The 18,922-nt window shown below is 37.0% G+C and overlaps 1 protein-coding gene and 1 pseudogene across 1 annotated transcript in view; both read right to left on the reverse strand.

Moving 5' to 3' along the window:
- Positions 1-1,851, reverse strand: part of LOC125963836 (UDP-N-acetylglucosamine--peptide N-acetylglucosaminyltransferase 110 kDa subunit-like) — a 31,760-nt pseudogene extending 29,909 nt beyond the window's left edge.
- Positions 1-18,922, reverse strand: part of LOC125963839 (UDP-N-acetylglucosamine--peptide N-acetylglucosaminyltransferase 110 kDa subunit-like) — a 302,450-nt gene that overhangs the window by 30,080 nt on the left and 253,448 nt on the right. The gene's annotated exons all lie outside the window — the stretch shown is intronic.

Genomic DNA, 18,922 nt, shown 5'->3' on the forward strand with positions numbered 1-18,922 from the left:
TGCTTTCAAATGCACATGGCTGAAAACAAATTCAAAATAGTCAAAGGAAATTTAAAAACAAAAACCAAACAACAACAACCACCTCAACAAACAAGTACTAGAAATTCAGGGATGCAGCCATATTCAGATACAGTTGGATCTGGACGTTCCAGAGTATCAGCAGGGTTCCAGCCCTCTCTCCATCCCTCAGCGCTGCTTACCTCTGCAAGACTTTATTTTACAGAAAGTCTCTCCTTGTGCTGGATGGTCACTGGGAGTCCCAGAGTCATATCTCCCCAGCTTAGAAATTGCAGAGAGAAAAGACAATTCTTCCATTTTGCTCTGAGACAAAAGTCCTGGGGAGCAGTCTGATAGACTTAGCCGAGGTCAGATGCCTACCCATGAGCCAATCACCTGCTTTACTGGAGTTCAGTCCCTGGGCGACTCATCCCCGGGGCCCGTGAGGAGGCAGGATGGCATTATCTGGCAGTTCTCCAAGAAAAGCCTGCTGTTTTTTTGCAAGATGAAAGGGGAGAGGACATGGAAAATGAAACCTGTATCTGCTTCTGTAAAATCCACAGAATCTTACTCCCTGTCCTGTGTCGATGACCATGCAGTAAGCTGACCCAGGAGGTCATTTTTCCCACAACAGTCTTTATATATATGACTAAGGAACACACTGGTAAAGAATGTGAGAGAAAGTCTGAGTATGACAAGTCAGCTAGACTGATATTAACTAAAAAAGCTGTGTGAAAATATCCTTAAAAAGTTGCCCCCAACTCACTCAAAGTCCAAAGTTGGAGCTGGAAATACAATGTCATGGAGTTTGGATAAGAACAGGTTTTCTCCAAGCTGAACTATGACACAGAGATTAGCGACTTCGAGAAACTATACTTTTCCAAAGAAAAAACATCACATGAGAAAAATGAGGCCTAGAAAAATTAAATGACTTAAGGTAACATAGCTAATTAATGGCAGGACTGAGACTAGAGTATATACTTTGCGTAACTGGCTATGGTTTTTTTGTTTGTTTGTTTTGTTATCAGTTCAAAACGAGACAAACTTAAAGAAAGGAAACACAACCAAAACTCAGTGGTTGGAAAAGAGATGGATGTGAACGCCCACTTGTTTCTTACGTATAAAGTTACCCCTCGCAGTGTTTTGGAGGAGAAAACGCTGGCTCTTCCCAACGTTGGTTATATACACAAAGATTCCAAAGACAAGACAAGTGCTTTGCAAACAAAGTAACTAGAACCAGCTCAGGCTTCCCCGCGCCGGGTCCTACGTTCCACGGTCAGAACCACCAACTGTATCCCCCCGGGGAACAAGGTGATTCAGAAAAGCTGGCGTCTTCAGAGAAGAGAGAAAACTTAGCCGGGAACAGAGGAGAAAACTTGCTCAGCTTCTTGCTGGGGTCTGAAACGATCCCAACAGAGTCCTTAAACCCCTCAGGTTTCCCCAATCAAGCACCCTCGCCTCCAACCTGGGCCACCCCAGATCTGACTATCAGACGACAGAAGTCTGCGGACGCACGAAGAGCTGACCACCCCACGAGAGGAACCTACGCGCGGCCGCACCCACTCACCCGCCGCTCCCCGGGAGACGGGAGACGAGCCCGGGGTCCAAGTCCTGGGCGTGGCTGACTCACCCCTCTCCGGGCCCAGCTCCAGCTCACCTCGGCGCGGCCCGCCTGGGCGCCGCCATCTTTACCACGAAGGGGGCCTCGCGCCGGAGGCCCCTGAGCGGGCGCCCTGAGCGGAGCCGGAGCGCCGGGGAGCCCCAGGTCGGCGCCCTACGTCCCCCGCGCGCTCGCGCAGCGTCCACGCGCGACGAGAGTCCCTCACGCAGCCCCCGACCCAGGCTTCCGCGGACCCGGCGCCCCACGCAGCACGCGCCGCGGCTCAGGCGGCGCCGAGGGCGGCCCGGACGGAAGAGCGGGCGGGGGGCACGCGCTCGGTAACCTGGCAACGCGGAGCAACCCGGCGTCTCTGGCGAACCCCAGCCTTCCACCGCGAGGAAGCACGGACCCCTGCACCCGGCGCCCAGCCCTCGCCGCCGCTCGGTCGCTCCGCCCGCTGCTGCCCGCTGCTGCCCGCTGCTGCCCGCTGGCTATGGTCTTTTCAATCCATGATACAACGTCTATATGTAACGAATCTGTTAAACCCTAAATGTTTATGATATTCAAGTAATCCAGTATCTGAATTATTCTTGAAGATAAAACATCCAAAGACTTCTTAATTGTATGCGTATACATACATAAAATACACGTGGAGGTAACTTCAAATATAGTATGTGCCTGTCTCTATTCCTTCCCTCTCCGCTCTTTAAAAACTGCCCCTTTAAAAATTGCCCACTCACCATCTGTTAGGTAAATTTGCTGAAACACAGTAAATGTGGAGACAGAAATTGTTATAGAGACTATTCCAAATGGCACTGACATCTGTATTTATGAAAGAGTTACTATTTTTATTATTATCCTAATTGTAGACAAGAAATTATTATAATAGCTAACACTTATCTGGAACTTACTATGCCCCAGGTACTGCTTGAATGGTTTACACATGTTGATTTATTTAATCCGCATAATAAACTAAGGATTTATCTCATCCCCAACATATAAAAGGCAGGTATTATTATTCATCACCCCTATTTTTCAGATGAAGAAATTGAGATACAGTGTTCTTAAGAGACTTGCCAAGGACATAAAGCTAGGAAGCACAGAGCTCAATTTGAAGTCAGGAACTCTATCTTCAAAATCTATGTTTCAACCCCTCTGCCACCTAGCTCTTGGGTGCAGAAACAGAGCTCATACCCATGTCTAATCTCAGCAACAACACTTTTAACTATTGTACTCTGTTGTCTGTCTATGTATTAGACACTAATCCCTATCAGCAGTGTTTCCAGAACTATTCCTCTTGGATGAATCACGTTCTGGGTATGTCCAGTGAACAACTGAACATAAAATGTTTAAATTATTGGAAAGTTCTCTCTGGGGAATGTCTTACGAGACCATCTACCATGCTTAATTCCACTAATCGAATTAAATGGAATTTTAGACCATCTATCATTTTTTAATATTCACATCTCATTTAATATTCAAACAATATTCCTTAGGGTAATTACTCATATTCTTTGCATATCGTGATTCTTTGTGATGTGGGCCCATTTCTCATGATCGTATCTGCTTTGAAATTATTTAACGTAAGTTGATACTAGTACCTTCCCCATGCAAGTTATTTATCTTACAATGATTAAAAAAAATTTTTTTATCATTGTGTTGTGAATTCACAGCATTTTAAAAATTATTTTTTATTTTATTTATTTTTGACTGTGTTGGGTCTTCGTTGCTGTGTGCAGGCTTTCTCTAGTTACGGCAAGCAGGGGCTACTCTCCATTGCAGTGTGCTGGCTTCTCACTGTGGTGGCTTCTTTTGTTGTGGAGCATGGGCTCTATGCGTGCGGGCTTCAGTAGTTGTGGCTCACGGGCTCTAGAGCACAGGCTCAGTAGTTGCGGCGCACGGGCTTAGTTGCTCCGGGGCATGTGGGATCTTCCTGGACCAGGGATCGAACCCGTGTCCCCTGCATTGGCAGGTGGATTCTTAACCACTGCACCACCAGGGAAGTCCCTATCATATAATGATTTTGATTCTTCAGTTCCTCAACCCTCCACCCCATTAAAATAAAATCGGAAGTGGGATCAAGTCTCATTTCTGTGGGGAGAAGGTAGCAGGTAAGCTCTTGTAGACATTCATTCAGTCAATCAATCTCAATTGAGGACTCCTGCTTCTAGCCATTATGGAGTAATTGGCCCCAGAATTTTCCTCTCAAAGCTAATCATTAGAAAATTAGAATAACTTAAACAACCCTTTTAAGACACTGGGCAGCTAAGAGCTCAGGACTGTGTTCCCCAAAGGAGGGGGAACAAATGAGGCAAGACCTATGAATGTTCCTGCCTGGTGCCACTTTTCAGACCCAAGCTGAGCATGGTCAATGGGCTAATTTGAGAAAACAGAGTTCAGAGAGACTCAGGAAGCTGCAACTTGCAGGCAAGAGTACAAGATAGACAGGAGGTACACAGAGAAAGAGGGCTAGAAATATGTATGGTAGTCCCTCGAATTTTGGCTCAACACTAAACTGGGAAAACATAGGATGAGGATATGGGACCCTAGGAAAATAACAACTATTAGGGAACTGTAACAGAGCTCACACAGCACTGGGAGACACTGAAGTGCTAACCCTCTGGAGGGGAGAAATCTTTCTGAAGACTCGGACAAATTAGTAGAGACCCAGAAAGGTTACACTTTAATAGCAGGGCTAAATACTCACTGGAAAAAGTCTTAAAAACCAACCTGGAAAGGATCTAGCTGACCTGCAAGTAACCTAACATCTGCTAAAACAAGATTCAATGCTTTTTAAAGGAAGAGAGTGAAATGAAGACACAATCACATTATTTTTACACTGTACAGAATCCAATAAAAATTATGAGGCATGTGAAAAGGCAGGAGGAAAAACTCGTCAATAAAAACAGATCTAGAAATGACAGATTTTAGAATCAGCACAAATACAAAAAAAAAACAGTGTGACAGAATTCTAAAATAGCCCCCATAATTATATAGTGAATGGGATTTTGCAGGTGTAGTTGAGGTTATTAATTGGTTGGCTTTGAGAGAGATTCTCCAGGTGAGCCTAACCTAACCATGTAAGTCCTTAAAATAAGACTTTTCTTTGGCTGGTCACAAAAGAGTATGTCAGAGAGATCCTAAGTGTGAGAAGGATTCAACATGAAGGAGGTTCTCTATTGCTGAGAGGGAAGGAGCCATCTGGAAGGGTCTGAGAGTGGCCCTAGAAGCTGTCTGGCCCCTGGATAATGGCAAGAGAAGACAAGGACGTCGTCCCTACAGTTGTAAGTAACTGAATTCTACTGACAAGGTGAATAACCTTGGACACGGATTTTTCCCAGAGCTTCCAGATAACAGCTCAGCCTGGCTGACACTCTGACTTCAGTTCTGTAAGAAGAGCCTCAGGAGAGATCCCAGCCAAGCCGCCCATACTTGAGTACCTAAAGATCTGTGAGATAAATGAGTATTGTTTTAAGTCACTAAATGTGTGGTAGTTGTGTCACAGCAATAGGAAATAAATATAAACAGCTAGTGTAAATATGTTCAAGAATTTGAGGGAAACATGAACCCAATGAGGAGAGAAGTGAAAAATATAAAAATAAATGGAATGTGTAGGGCTGAAAAATACATTGTTTGAAATTCACTGTATCTGTGTAACAGCAGTTGCACACTGCAGAAGACAAACTTGAACATTGTTCAAGATAGACCATATATTGTTCCATAAACAAGTTTCAATACACTTAAAATTATTGAACTCATTCTGATAACAATGGTATTAACTTGAAAATCAATAACAAAATATCTAGAAAATCCCCTAGTATTTGATATTTAAACACACTTAACTCACAATTTTTTTAAAAATCCAGGTAGGGGCTTCCCTGGTGGCGCGGTGGTTGAGAGTCCACCTGCCAATGCAGGGGACACAGGTTCATGCCCCGGTCCAGGGAGATCCCACATGCCACGGAGTGGCTAGACCCATGAGCCATGGCCCCTGAGCCTGTGCGTCCGGAGCCTGTGCTCCGCAACGGGAGAGGCCACAACAGTGAGAGGCCCGCGTACCGCAAAAAAAAAAAAAAAAAAAAAAAAAATCCAGATAAATAAGAATATATTTTTAATGACTGATAACAATAACAGCCTGTCAAAATCTGTTGACTCTATCTAAAGCAGTTCTTAGGGAGAGATTTATAGCTTAAAGCCATATAGTAGAAAAGAAAATATACATTTAATTCAATCATCTAAACTTTGCATTTGAAACTAAAAAAGTAAAATACATTAAACTCAAAGTAAAAAGAAAGAATAAAAAGTATAACTCAATAAAATAGAAAAGAGCAAAAAGAGATAAAACCCAATAATACCAAAAGCTGTTCCTTGTAAAGACCAGTAAAACTGAAAATGTCTAAGCTGGACAGATTAAGAAAAAAAGAAAGAAGAGAGAAATGGCCAATATAAAAAGAAAAAGCATCACTCTAGACCCTAGACTCATGGAAAGGAAAATAAGGAAATGTCATGAAAATTTTATATCAAAAAATTGATAACTAAGTGAAATGGACAAATTCATTGAAAGGCACAACTTACCGAAATTGACTCAAAAAGAAAGAAAAAAATCTAAAAGGTTTATGTTTGTTACATTTCCTTTACAGTGAAAAACCTTCCCATGCCTGGGGCTGGTGGTGGGAATGGGGATAAACTGGAAATGGGCATGAGAGATCTTATTAGGGTAATAAAAATATTCTAAAACTGATTCATGTTGATGGTTGTATAATTTGGTAGTTACTAAAAATTACTAAATTGTATCCTTGAAATTAGTGGATTTTATAAGTAAAATTCATCTCAACAAAGCTGTTTGAATAAGATAAAGTAACTATAAAAAATCCTTCCCACAAAGAAAATTCTAGGTCCAGATGGCATTCCTTGGTGAATGTGATCAACAATCTAAGGAAAAATGTCAATCTTACAGAGACTCGTTCAGAAAATAGGGGAGAAGGAAGCAGAAATGGTGAAAATTTCACAAAACATATATTTTACAAAGAACTTGTACATAAGGAAGGTTATATACTACACACACATACAGAAAAAGTATATGTTCACTCAAGAAGATACACAAAAGGCAGTAGGCACATGAAGAGATGTTCAGCACCATTAGTTTTCAGGGATAAGCAAATTAAAACCAAAGTGAGATCCCACTACCTATTACAAAGGTTAAAATGAAAAAGACTGACCATTGTGAGTCTTAGAAAGGATACAGCAGAACTAGTACTTTTATACACTGCTGGTCAGAATGCAAAACGGTGCAACCACTTTAGAAAAGTCTTTCTCAGTCTCTCATAAAGGTAAACATACACTTACCATTCAACCCAACATTTCCACTTCTACCCAAGGAAATAACAATCCACAGGTATTTCTGTATAAATGTTTATAGTGGTGTTATTCAAAATAACTATAAAATGGAAACAACCCAAATGCCCATCAAAAGGATAAATACAAGTGGTATATCCATACAATGGAATACTACTCAGCTATAAAAGGGAACAACTAATATACACTAAACAGATATATCTCAAAAATGTTATAGGAAGCAAAGGAAGAAAGACAAAAGACAGTGTATGCAATATGACATCTTTTATATGAAATTCTAGAAAAGTCAAAGTTAATATGTAGTGAGAGCAGATCAGCCTGGGTCTGAGAATAGGGGATGGATTGAGTAAACAGGGGTATAAGGTACCTTTCCAGGGTGATGAAAATGTTATATATCTAATTTGTGGTGGGTTTTAGTATATAAAGTTTTATGCTTAGTTTATATTTTATAAGCTCATCAATCATATATTTAATATGCATATACTTTTGTTTATGTAAACTATACCACAATAAAGTTTATATATAAGGTTAAGATCCAATTATCTGGGCAAATTTTTCAACTCATCCATTTTTATTATCTATAAACTGAAGAGGTTTTTTTTTTTGTGGCTCTCTGAGATTTAACATTTCTTTCAGCTCTAATTATATGCCATGATTTTTATATAAGTTTTGATAAAATAACTTGCATGATGCCGCCTCATGAACTTTTACACTTATATTTATGTTGCTTCTTGTAAAACATTATTTCCCTATAAGTCCAACAGTGATGAATATTATAACTAATACTTTAAAAAAGGAATTGATAAAAGTGCTTTAGAAACCTCTTTCGAATACTGATAATGTCTTACTTAGGATGTTAAGACCATACCTGTCTTGCTCCTACTTCAGGTCCACTCTTAGAAATCTCTGAATATAAAATGCGGTGGTATCCCATGATATTATCCACAATAGTCTTCTCTAAGCCAGATTTGTCACAGTCATGTCAGCCTTCTTCACATCCTGTCACGCTTTAGCAGTTATAAAGATTGGTTCCTTGTGATTTTTCGTTAAGTCTCCCTTTCTGAGGCTTGTTCATCCTGGTGTTCTTACCTATAGGACAAGGTTTCAAGTCCATGGGATGGTAAGTCTGCATTACCTAGTTATTCCAGTCAGGAAAGATATATGGAGAGATGGCCAGTCTATAAAAGGTAACCTGATAGAGTCAAACATAGTTAAGAATCTGGTTATTTATTTTGAGAGCAGCTCAAAATTGTGATATGTCTGCTAAGAGTTGGGGCACTTCTGACTCAATCATAACTGAAAGGATTCTTTAGGGACTCTATGAAATCAAAAGATTAAATTAAGACAAGTTAAAACAACTTTAGAAGGCTGACAGAAATGTTCTACATCTTGAAAGGGATAGTGGTTACATGGGTAAATATATCTGTCAAAAGTCATGGATTCACACACTTAAAATGTGTGCATGTTCTCCATATAAACATAACTTGAAAAGGTTAACAACCATTTTACAAGAGTAACTTTACAATGGAGAAACACGTCAAACACTACCTCAGCCAGGTGATCAAGGTTAATATCAAGAATGATAAGCCACATTGATAGTATATACCCTTGATGTTATGTGATAAAATTGGCACTTTACCTCTGTGATCTCCTCCCCCAAACCCATAACCCCATTATAATTGTGAGGAAAACATCAGAGAAATCCCAGTTGGGAGACATTCTACAAAACACCTGGCCAGTACTTCGCAAAAGGGCCAATGTCATCAAAAACAAGGAAAGCCTGAGAAACTGGCACAGTTAAGAGGAGCCTAAGGAGACATGATGACTAAACATAATGTGATATCCTGGATGGGATCCTGTAACAGAAAAAATACACTAAGTGAAAACTAAGGAAATATGAATAAAGTATGAACTTTAGTTAATAATAATGTATCAATATTGTCATTAATTGTGACAAATTAATATAAGGTGCTAATAATAAGGGAAAGTGGGTGTGGGGATATCAGAACTCTCTGTACTATCTTTGCACCTTCTTTGTAAATATGAAGCTCTTCTCCTAAAATAAAAGATTATTAAAATCATTCTGAATGAAAGACAAGTATATAAAATACATGGGAGTTCAAACATATCCATGAAGGAGGCAGTGTTCATGTTATATAATTTATTGTCAAAATCTGAACATGTTTTGAAGTAGAAGGGGATGCAATTAATAATTGTATCAGGACAAGAGGCATAAACTGAGATGTATGGTCCCCCTAAGTACAAAGTCGTATTAAATATCCAAGCTCTTGTTTCACACTTCCTGTGTTTCAATCCAAACTCTACCACTTGCTAATTAAGTAAATTATTTCACCTCGCTGAGCATTATTTGCAATTTGAGAAAGAGAGTAATATTTACCTTGTAAAATTTGGGAGAATTAAATGAGATGATCAAATTAAAGAGCTTACTTAGCAAATGCCTGGCACATAATCAGTACTCAATAAATGGTAGATGACAATTTGTGTATATTTGGACATTAGTGAATTTTGCTAAAGCATGCCTGCATAATTACACTGAATCCTCTACACTAATGCATCCTCTTGTTTTTCATCTTAACCAACAGTAGTCATACAAATACTTACTCTTTAATAGTTAGCTCAGATGTGACATGACAACTTCTAGGTCCCACCCAGGATGTGTTAGGAGACTGAATGTCGTCTAGAATAATGATGATGAAGGTTATCATCATAACCATCATCATCATAAATGGTACTGACTACATAGCTTCTTTTCCTTTCAGTAACTCTCACTTCAACTTATCTTGGTGGGTCTGTCAGTATCATGGTCCCAGCACCCAGCTGCAGAAGTGGTACATGGACAAGGCTGAGGCACATCCTCTTAGATACAGAGATTGCTCCAGAAATGGGCCTAAGACTAAAGTAGAGTCAATAAATGTCATGTGAGGAAAAGAGGTAACTTTACCTTTGGAGTCATGACCTCTAATGACATTAACCCAGGTCTGCTAATTGTCTTCTTTGCAACAATGTGGAAAGACAACTCAGAAGCAAACAAAATTAAGAGGTAGAGAAGGAGATAGAATTCAGGTGCCATGCTTTGAACTCCTGAGTCCAGCTGTGCATGGACTCAGGAGTTCAAACCTGAATGCAACCTCATGCAAATTTTTTTTCCTACTTAAGCTAGTTTGAATTCCTTTTTCTGTCACTTACAATTGAAGAAGCCATAAGTAATAGAGTGAATTGTCTGTCTCACTCTGCACTTGCCTACAATAGCTTTTATACTATTCATGGTTTCTTGAATTTTTTTTCCCCTCCCTAGACTTACATCTCGGATAAAGACTGAAGTTCAGAGACTTGGTGTTTAACAACTAGGAATCCTTCCCTCTTGGTTGATAATTTGTAAATGTTGGCTGAATAAATGAATGATGCAGTTCTTACACAGGTGAACTCAATTACTGGTCCTCCATCATTAGAATTTGCAAACAGTATGTGAATAGAAGGACACACTCTCTGGTTTGATTCTGGACATTTTTTTCCTCCATTATCGTCTCTATTTCAATCTGTTATGAGGTCATTTTTCTCTGATGCCTTGCTTCTCCTTGAAGAACAGGTTTTTGTGAGATAGCTCACACATACTCTTTATTTGTTCATTATTCCTGCATTAAAGTTCAAGGGGCTTTTCTTGTTGTTTCGTGTTAGTCTTTCATCTGTATAGCTGTCATTTTATTTCTATGCATTTGCAATTCCTTGCTCACATTTGCTCAATGGGAATATTCTCCATACTCAGCAGACCTCTTTCAACTGTAAGTGATGGAAACCTAACACAAACTAGATGAAGCAAAAAAAAAAAAAAGTTACTTTGTTGACTCATGTAGCTGGATGTCCAAGGGGCAACCTGAGCTTCAGATACGGCTGGATCCAGGTGATTAAAGAAGTCTTGAGGTGCTTTATCGTTCAGGGTCTGTTTGCCTTTGTATCTTTTTGCTTGGTGGCTTAGTTCTCTCCTGTTGTGGCTAGGCTCTTTGCATTGACAGGCAAGATAATCACTGTCCCAGCTACTTTATAAAATCATTACAGGTCAAACTGCTAAAGTAATAGTTACCTCTATGCCAATGACCATAGAACAAGCACAGAAAATAGCATGAAAGTAATCTAGTTGGGCAAAGCTGAGTCATGCTTTACACCAGGAAGTGATCAGACACTGTGCTGAGAGACTCAAGAGAACTATGTGGGTGATAGAGGAACAATTCCACACTGGGATTAATAGCTGTTCACTAATACAAAGTAAAAAAAACAACAAAAAAACAAAAAATAATTCCCTTTTATTGTAACTAGGGAAAGCTAGTCCTCAAGATAGCCCTCTCCTCATGACTTTTTCCATCTTCCATTCTAAGACACATCTGGACATCAAAGTGGCAAGCTTAAAATCCCCATCACCATCATCATACTCTACTCTAGAGTCTGACTGCCTTGTCCAGCCATCAAAGACAAATATTTAACTCTTTTTGCCTATTACATGTAGGGTCACATAATACAAAAAGTTAACAAGAACTGAGTTCAATTAAATTAGAATATTAAATATTTTTGTGGACTCTCCACACCCACCAAGCACATAGTCAAAGCTCATGCAGCCCACTTCACCTGCTTACATTAAGGCTTGACTCCCACACCTGCCTCACTTCTTACAGCCACGATTGTTTTCCTTAGAATATCTAAAATATCACAATGGACTGCTTAAAATCTTGGAACAAATGTCTACTCACAATAGCTAACATATGGTAAGATTATCTTCAGTTTGGTGTCTCAGTTTGGATCTAGACTGTACATTATTTAGATCAATCGTTCTCAACCAGGGGTAGTATTGTCTCTGGTGGATATTTGGCATTCTCTGAGACATTTCTGATTATCATGACTGAGTAAAAGACTGTCATATCTCCATGTATCTGGTGGGTTGAGGCCAAGGATGCTGCTAAACATTATACAATGCATAGGACAGCAAATAACAAAAAAATGTGTCACTCCAAAATTTTAGTGCTGAGGTTGAGAAACCCTGATCGAGATGAATACATTTTGGGGAAATTTTTATTTTATTATTTAAATTCTTTATCACATACAGTATTAAGAATATAAACAGGTGAAGAAATAATTATTTGAAGGAAAAATGCAGTAGGCAAGAATAATTATTGATGGTTTTAATTCTCTTTATAACTCTTTTCTTTCATTCTTTCTATTTTTTTTTAAGCCATCATGTCCTATTATGGAATTCCAATTGGGTTCTTAGATCTTTAATAGAACAAAAACATGAAATAAAAATCAAAAAGCACTAAAACACAAGAAACCATGGTCCTAGTTCCCATTGTATCTTTTAGTAGAGTTATGACTTGGGAAAATCATTTAATCCCTTAAAAACTAATTTTCCAGCTTTTCAATATGAAATATTTATATTAAATTATTGTTTTAAAATAAAATGTTAATCTACTAAAGAAGAACACAATGTAAAAAGAAACCCAAAGAAATGCTATGAGGGGAGAAAACCAAGGAACCAAAAACCCTAATTTAGCTTACCTTCTTTGTGCACAATGGTACTGAAACAGAAATTCTTCTAGAGTCATCTCACTAATCACTGAATTCAATGAACTCTATTTTCCTTTCCAGCGCTAATGTTTAATTACTAAATCAAACTTTATCTGTCCTAGGCTCCATTTTTAAAATATTTTGCTCTCTATCAAGGATTAAAGTTTGACCTAATAAAATAACCAAATCTATCCTCTTAGAAACCATCAGGGAGTAATATTTCTGAGATAAACAGAGAGGAATCTTAGAGCATTATTCGAATACTTATAATCTCAAGGATAATGCCAATCTAGAGCAGGTGACATTTTACATGAGGATGCCATTTTGCTTCTGCCAAATTATGTGAGAAGATGGTTTATTCAAGACTTGTCTAAAAGGGACAGCTCCAAAATGCCAAGCCACAGAGCAAGCCACGTTCCAGAAACAGGAACAAGTGATGGAAGATCACTCCCGACAGCATTCACTTGATATAAGAAAACAATATGTCTCACATACAGAAAACCAGTTATGAATTGAAAAGAAAATTTTAAGTATGAAACAAAATTTTCTTTGTTAACCAGTGGATTCTTCTAAGGATGTTTATGTCCAAAATTTCCAATAAGATTTTGGAATGCCAGAAAATGAGCAGGAATGTAAGACCAGTAGAAGTACTTACTAAGAATGTGTTCATCTCTTCTAGTTTTGTCCATTTGTTGGTGCATAATTGTTCATAGTAGTTTCTCATATTCCTTTCCATTTGTGTGGTATCTAGGTGTAATGTACCCTCTTTCATTTATAATTTTGTTTATTTGAATCCTATTTTCTTGATAAGTCTAGCTAAAGGTCTGTGTGTTTTGTTTATCTTTTCAAAAAAACTCAAGTTTCAGGGATCTTTTCTATTTTCTTTTTAGTCTCTCATTCATTCATTTCTGCACTGATCTTTATTTCTTTCCTCCCACTAACTTTGGTCATAGTTTGTTCTTCTTTTTCTAGTTCTTTGAGTTGTAAAATTAGGTTGTTTATTTGAGATCTTTCTTTTTTCTTCATGTAGGTATTTATCACGAAAAACTTCCCTCTTAGAACTGCTTTAGATGCATTCCATAAGTTTTGGTATATTGTATTTTCATTTTTATTTGTCTCAAGAAATGGTTTTGATTTCTCTTTTGATTTCTTCCTTGACCCACTGGTTGTTCAGTAGCATGCTGTTTAATCTCCACATATTGGTTAATTTTTCAGTTTTCTCCTGGTAAACTAGGAGAAACTAGGAAACTAGGAAAACTTTTAGTTTTATGCAACTGTGGTGCGAAAAGGCTTTTGATATGATTTCAATCTTCTTTATTTTTTTCAAAGTATACAGGCAAACAGGTACATGAAAAAGTCCTCAACATCAGTAATCACCGGAAAAATGCAAAACCACAATGAGATACCATCTCATACCTGTCAAGATGACTATTATCAGAAAGACGAGAAACAACAAGTGTTGGTGAAGATGTAGAGAAAAGGAACTCTCCTGCACCATTGGTGAGAATGTAACTTGGTGCAGCCACTATGGAAAACTAAGAGGGTTCCTCAAAACATTAAAAATAAAACTACTACATGATCCAGCAATCCCATTTCTGGGTATACATACAAAGGAAATGAGAACAGGATCGTGGGAGAGATATCTGCACTCTCATGTTCATTGCAGCATTATTCACAATAACCAAGATATGGAAACAACCTAAGTGTTCCTCAGCAGATGAATGAATAAAGATGAGGTGGGGGGGTGCATATACATATGTACATATTATTCAGCCATGAGAAAGACACCTTGCCATTTGTGACAACATGGATAGAACTTGAGGGCACTATGCTAAATGAAATAAGCCTGACACTGAAAGACAAATATTGTATATCTCATTTACATATGGAATCTAAAAAAACCCAAACAAACAAAACCCAAAATTCATGAAACTTGTAGAAACAGAGAAAAAAAGGGTGGTTACCAGGAGCTGGGAGGTGGCAGAGAAGTGATATGTTGGTCAAAGGTTATAAACTTCTAGTTATAAGATAAATAGGTTCTGGGGAGTCTAATGTACAGTATAGTAATTTACGTTAATAATACTGTATTATATACTTGAAAGTTGCTAAGAGAGTATATCTTAAATATTCTCACCACAAAAAATAAATGGAAATTATGCTACATGATTCAGGTATTAGCTAATGTTATGGTAGTAATTACTTTGCAATATATACGCGTATCAAATCAACATGTTGTACACCTTAAATTTACCCAATGTTATATATCATTTATATCGAAATAAACCTGGAAAAAAGTACTTACTAAGTTTCTTTGCTTCATGCTTTCTCCTCTCTTAATCAGCCTTACCAATTATTTTGGTTTAAGATTTTCTGCTAGGCTTTCCCTTTGATGCATCTTTCCTGGATGTCTTTGTGAAGAAAACACAAACGAATAGAAATTCTGTTGCATGGCTCTGTCACTATCTGAGTGTACACTTGACTTCAGAAGGTCTTTATTTGCACTGAAACTTTAAACATATTGAAATTCCAATATTTGGGCTTTCAAATCTAATCAAACTTATCCTGGAGTAGAAGGGATTCACACCTCAACACAAACAAGGTTTCTTTCAACCTATCACATGGGTGGACTTTGAGGGCATCATGCTAACTGAAGTAAGTTGGAGAAAGACAAATACTGTAGGATATCACTTATATGTGGAATTTTTAAGAAGTCAAATTCATAGAAACAGAGACTAGAATGGTGGTTACGAGAGGCAGGGGGTTGGGGGTAATCAGGAGATGTCAGCCAAAGAGTACAAACTTCCAGTTTTAAGATGAATAAGTTCTCTGGGTCTAATTACTTTACGGTGATTTTAGCTAATAAAACTGTTTAATATACTTGAAAGTTGCTAAGAGTAGACCTTAAATGTTCTCACCACAAAAAAGAAATGGTAGTTACGTGACATGATGGAGGTGTCAGCTAGTACTATGGTAGTGATCATTTTGCAATATATAAATGTATCATATCAACATATTGTATACCTTAAACTTACACAATGTTATATGTCAATTATATCTTAATAAAGCTGGAGAATTTTTTTTGAATTCCTGTTGTTTCTTTCCCTTCTTTCTTTTTCTATTAGTGTTAAATATCTTGGCTTTTTCTTTTTATTCCAAAGCAAAATTTCCCAAGTGACTAATATAGAATAGTAATCCCAAAAAGTGTTTTTTTTTTTTTAAAGAAAATTGATGACCAAATATACCCTCTTTTGGATATTCTCCATTCCCATTTGCCAAATAAATTTTCTGAAGTCCTGCAGCAAAATTAACTTTTTAAATTGTTTCCTCAAGATATCTCACAAGTGAACTCTATCCCAACGCTCTCCTTTATATTTTTCAAGTAATAGCTACTAAAACCTGTGAAGATAGCAGAACTCATTCTGGAAAATGCTGGTCTTTTATTTGTATTATTTCTTTCCTCCTCTTTCCTTCTTTCCAAGAATTTGCAATCTTCATTGTGGCTCATGTGTTACTCCCTTTGTAGCAAAGCACTTTTGCAAGAATCCCCAGTGATGCTGAATGTCTGATTTTAATAGTGTCTTTTAAGTCTTCATCACAATTGAGTTTTCTGCAAGGTACAAGAAACCTCCCATCATTTACTACCTGGTTCTCTTTGTCCCTTGATTTTCAAGGAACCATTTATCATCTGATTCTCACTCCTTTTACATGTCTCTTTTCCCCCTTGATTCTCTTTGTATCATCTTATAAATACGTCTTCACCAGGAATCCACTAGTTCTACTATTTCTTTTGTTTTATTTCCTCTTCTTGTGTGATCTCATTCACTGCATGCGTTCAATTACAAGTGTATACTAATGACCCTCAAATCAGTATCTCCCGCCCAGACTCCAGTCCTGAGCCTAAGAATCAAATTTCAGTGGTTCCCAAATACTAGTCCGTAGTTTACAAACTTTGGGTAGGAATTTCGTGTTTCTTTTTTTTTTTTTAAGCTTGGCGCTCATTAGAGTGCCTTCATCATTACACATACTTAATACATGTTGGTTAAATCAAAACTTTGAACCAAATTAACTACATGGCTTAATAATACATCTGAAAGTTTGAAGTCTATTTAACTTGCCATTGGTTAAATCACTTAATTGCTTTGTCAGCTCCATCTGAAAATTGGAGAAGATAGACGAGCTAATTGCTATGATTCCTATTAACATTACTTTTCAGTTTCTAAAGTCTCTATTATCTCTTTTAAAATGAAAAGAATCTTGTAAAAAAACACCTAAAACAAGAGAAGCCTTAACTAAGCAGTTACGTTATTTCAGTTTGAATGCATTCATTTAATACACTTCTCTGAGTGCCAAATATGTGTTAGGCACTGGGCTCACAATTTTATTCTGATAACTAAGAAATACTAGGTATAAACAGAAAGATAATTCTAAAGAATGTGACTTACATTTCCTTTTTAAGCCTTATATTTTCCTATATGAGTTTAAAAAATATTCCACCAAATCTTAATTGAAACTAAAATGAGTTTGAAAAGTGGCCTAAAAAACTCATAAATTCACTGTTAAGGGTACCACTAAATAAATATTTATGCTAAAATATTTTCATAATTTTTTAAACTTGTAATAAAGTCGATCCTAGTTGCAAGGACTTAGAGGGCAGTCAAAAAAAAAAACTGTACTGTGTTAAACATTAAATAATTACTTCATTTTGTGTTTGCTATAAATTTTGAAAATATAAAGGAAAATCAGAGAGAAAATAATATTAGCCTGATATTGATCAGAAGTGCTGGAAGGCAAAATAATGACATCTACTCATTATCAGAGTTAAGAGATGTTATGAATGGGGCATCTGGCACATAGCAGTTCACGAGCAAAAAAAAAAAAAAAAAAACTCCATAAAAGCATTGAATGGCACCCTGCTCACAGTATTTCAGAGCTACATATATGAATCAGAAATCACAGGAGACTGAGAAATATTTAAATGTAACCCTCCTCACACTGGAATGAAGTACTTTAAAATAAATAGTAGCTGATGTAGACTGACAATTAGTGATAAGGGCACATACTTTTATCCAGATATTTTTACATCTTTAAAACTTGATCTAAATTATCAAGTAAAATTTTACATAAAATACTGAAGAAAAACTGGCATAAGAATAAATGACATAGGGGCCTCTTTTTAATATGTGAAACGATGTACTTTTAGTTTTTGTGCTTGGTGGGATTTACTACGTAAAACATGGATGAGTGTTTGTTATCTCCCTTTTAGACCCTCACTGCATTCAGAGTCCAGTCCTTATTCACCTTGGTCTTCCCAACACATAGTTGAGTAGGTGTCCAGGAGAAGGGGCTCCAGAAGGCTACTGAATTCAACCAAGCTAAAAGACAAAAGAAAAGAAATACAAAATACATGCATGATTGATCTGATTATATAAAATGTGTGTAAACATGGGAGAAGCCCTTTTAACTGGTCTCAATTTAACTAACCTATTGGGTTAACTAAGAATCCCAATTTTCTTTGCAAGACTTAAAACTTATGTTCATCAACCAAGGACTGCACCAGGATACTAAATTATGGTCTAATACTCTCCCATTTCTGCCACCACCGCATAAGCTGCATTTTATCAAGAATAATTTGTGCTTTTTCTCAATTTTTTTCCCCCAGTGTCCTTTTTATTACTTCTTTGTTATTTATATAACCTAATGGAATATGAGCATGGAAAGAGCAGTTCTTTTGAAGTCTGTGCTTAATGGTTTCAAAATACTTAAGCAGGTTACAAACAAAGTCTTGAATTATATATAGAAAAACATAAATTTAAAAAATTAGGCAGAGGAATATAAAATCTATGAGGATTATAGTCTTGGATCATTTTACAAATACATTTATGTTCTCATTTCACTTAAAAAAGACAAACAACATGGAAATAAAAGACAATGCATTATAAATACAGTTTATACAAGATAAGTAAATTCATGTTAAGAAACAAAATAAAACAAAAACCAAATAACAGTAAATGTAGCCCTGCTTCAAATTATTATAAAGTGAATGACAGTTAAAATAGTACATCTACATCAAACATTTTAAAATGAGTCCCCTCTTTAAATTATTTCTGTCATTAATTGACCAGTGAGGCCAGTCATAGTGAATAAAAAAAGACTACTCTGTCCAAACTAAACATAATATATGATACCAGATGTCAAAATTTAAAACACTTTCCTAGTACCTCTTCTTACTGGTAAGCCAATTTCTTTCTTTGTGCCCATTCTACCATGAAGGCTTGGCCATGAAGTTTGTTACCTCAGGTAAAAATAGAGCAAGTTCAGCACAGAATAACACAGTCACTATTCAGCTTCAAGTCTCAATGCTGACTTATTTTTTTTTCTATTAGAAAAAACTTATCTAAT

Source organism: Orcinus orca, chromosome 3, assembly GCF_937001465.1.
Source record: "Orcinus orca chromosome 3, mOrcOrc1.1, whole genome shotgun sequence".
NCBI classification, from domain to species: Eukaryota; Metazoa; Chordata; class Mammalia; order Artiodactyla; family Delphinidae; genus Orcinus; species Orcinus orca.